Raw genomic sequence first — 3,221 nt, 5'->3', positions numbered from 1 at the left:
ATATATATATATATATATATATTATAAGTATTGAAAAAATAATGAACATGCCAAGTATTGATGATGCAAACAGTTGCCATTATCACTTACCTAATCTTTTATCAATAATAAAATTTATAACTTCATTGATTGTTCATATTACTAATTTGCAAACACTACTAGACTATTAATCTAATAACCGCACTACTATTATTATCTAGTAATTAAGTAAAGGAAAGAGTAGTGAAAGAAAATAAATTTTTTTTTTTAATATTTTAAATTCGGTAACAATAACACAATATTAAATAATGATAATAATATAATATTAAATGAAATATTTTCTTAAAAAAGTTAGGTGAATGAAAAAAGTTAAAATAAGTAATTGTTTGCATGAAAAGGAGTAAAAATAAATGATTGAAATTATTATTTATTGCTAAAGAGTTAAACTACTAATTGGAATTTATAATAATTAAAATTATTATTTAGAATTATCACTTAAAAAATTAAGCATTTCCATAATAAATACTATAACATTTCTTTTCATTAATTGTTCTCTCAATTGAATAATTTTAAGAAAAAAAAAGCTTATTTTTATATCATAAAAATAAAAATAAAAATGAAAAAAGTATTAGAATGAAAATATCATAATGAGCAAATATTGTCCAGCAAATACTTGAAGAGAAAGAAAAAAAATAAAATAATTATTGTAAGAGAAGGAATAAAAAAACAAGTAATTATTATTAGCGCCAAAAATGAGATGCGCTTTTTGCGAAATTACAAATGCCTTCCACAACAACTAATATTGTTAGATTCTCAGATCAGATCTATTATAAATAATAATTTCTAAATGTTATGCAATCAGTCTATCATAAGTGATAATCTTTAAATGATATGAGATCAGTCTAATATGAGTGATAATTTTTAAATGATGTGACACCAATTTATCATAAGTAATAATTTTTCAGTGTTGTGACAACAGTCTATTATAAGTGATAATTTTATAAAAATTCCGGAATGTTAGAAATTTGATAGAAAAGCAAAATTTTAAAATTTTAGGATAGAAAAGAATTTCGAAAAAGTTTATGCCACAGCTACAGTAATTGTTCGTGTTCGAAAATGCTACTAATTGAAAAGTTTTTATTTTCATTCAAATGGTTTATTTTTATTTTTATTTTTATTTTTTTTGTTATGAAATTGCAAAAGTACACCATTAAAAAGTTATGATATGACTCACAAATTGAATTAATTAAGATTTTAAACTTAAAAAATACATAAAAGTAAAGTAATTAAAATGTAATTTGATAGAGTATTTTTGGCAATGATTGATTATGAATATATTCGAGTTTAAAATATACAATAAAGAAAATTAAACTTTGGATAATTCTTAAATGTTGAACTTTTATTTCCAGTTTTGTCTTTATTTATGTGTAAACATTTGGTTTATAATTTTAAAATCAAATTTTCAAAAAAAAATGCATCAAGAAGCAAAGCTAATTGAGTAAATAAAATTGAGGTTAGCAAAATGGAACTTTAAAATAATAAAGTAAGAAAATTGAAATTGAATTAGCATAAATGTTGCTTATTTAAAAGGAAAAAAAGTAATATATAAACAATTGGTTTATGATTTTAAAATTAAATTTTGAAAAAATTAAACTTTTTCCCTGTTTGGTTTGAGGAAAAAAGCAATTATTTTAAAATGAATAATTTGCTGGATAAAAAAAGAAACTTCAAAAAAAAGACATTTAAAAAAACAGGAAAAAAAGGATTACATGTAAAATAATTTTTATAATGGAAATGAATATTTATTTTCATTTCAAATTGATTTAAAAATTTCTAGCTTTCAATTTATTTTTTGAAATTTTTTTGCGATTTCTTCTTTCAATTTTTTCAATTTCTTCAATTTATAATTGCAAAACATTTCAAAAAATTAGTAATAATACCGCGATAGAGATGGAATTTGATTATTTAGTCGAACATATATATGTATATATGCATGGGTAAAATTTTGCAATTAAATTTGAAATTCAGTGAATAAAATATGAAGAGGAAATGATTCACATAATTATTAAATGTTATGATGAATGATTGTGCAAATATTTTCTCTTTTGAAAAATGAAATTTAATAGCAAAATGATGGGTAATTTTAAAATTTTAACTGAAATATTTGAATTTAAAATTTACCGTAAAAGAATTTGAATTGTAATCTGCTATATATTGAATATTTATTGTTAATATTGTCTTTAAATGCGCATAAATTTTTGGTTTAAAATTCTAGAATTAAATTTGATAACCGGAAAAAAAATTTTAATTAATATATATATATATATATGTGCAAATTTTTCCTCTCCCTATAACATAAATTTAAATTTAAATCAACTTCAAACGGGTTGAAGAATACAAAAATGTTTTGCAGCAGTGGATTGGATAAAAAATTGCTAATTGAAAAATGATAAGATAATGCAAAATGATAAGATGATGCACGTAATACATGCAAATAGCAAACATAATGAATGTTGAAACTTGATCCGGTGATAAGTTTATTAAAGTTTCAATTCCACTTATTCATATTATCTATTTTGTGACGAAATAGAACAATTATTTCAAAAATATAGCAAGAAAAAAAGACGGAAAATGGAAAATATACTTATGAGAATATTAGAATTGCTTATCGAAACTATAATAAAATAATAATTTTAATATTTTATCAATGACTTTAATTAGCACAAAATGGAGAATTGATTAGTAAATTAAATAATTGATCACACAAAAAAATAAAAGTGGCTTTGCAAATTTTAAAAATAGCAAATAAAAAGTGTATTTTAGCATTTATCAAATTTATTCAATAATATTTTTATTTTTTTTCCAATAAATGATGGAATTTTTTCGCTTTTTTGCCAATTTTTTTCATGAATATATTAATACTAAAAATGATAAAATCAAAGGAAATTAAAAAAAAAATATTTCGATTTGTTTATGGAAATAAAATTTTATTTCCATTTTTTCTCTCTTTTTCTTTTTTGCTATCAGTCACTGTTTAAATTCAATAAAATAGTGAAAAACAATAATAATAATAATAGTAATAATAATAACAATAATAATAATAATAATAATAATAATAATAATAATAATAATAATAATAATAATAATAATAATAATAATAATAATAATANACGAATAATAATAATAATAATAATAATATATATAATAATAATAATAATAATAATAATAATAATAATAATAAT

The sequence above is a fragment of the Loa loa genome (genome assembly GCF_000183805.2).
Source record: "Loa loa unplaced genomic scaffold supercont3.573, whole genome shotgun sequence".
In the NCBI taxonomy this organism is placed as follows: domain Eukaryota; kingdom Metazoa; phylum Nematoda; class Chromadorea; order Rhabditida; family Onchocercidae; genus Loa; species Loa loa.
This window is presented reverse-complemented; position numbering follows the sequence as displayed.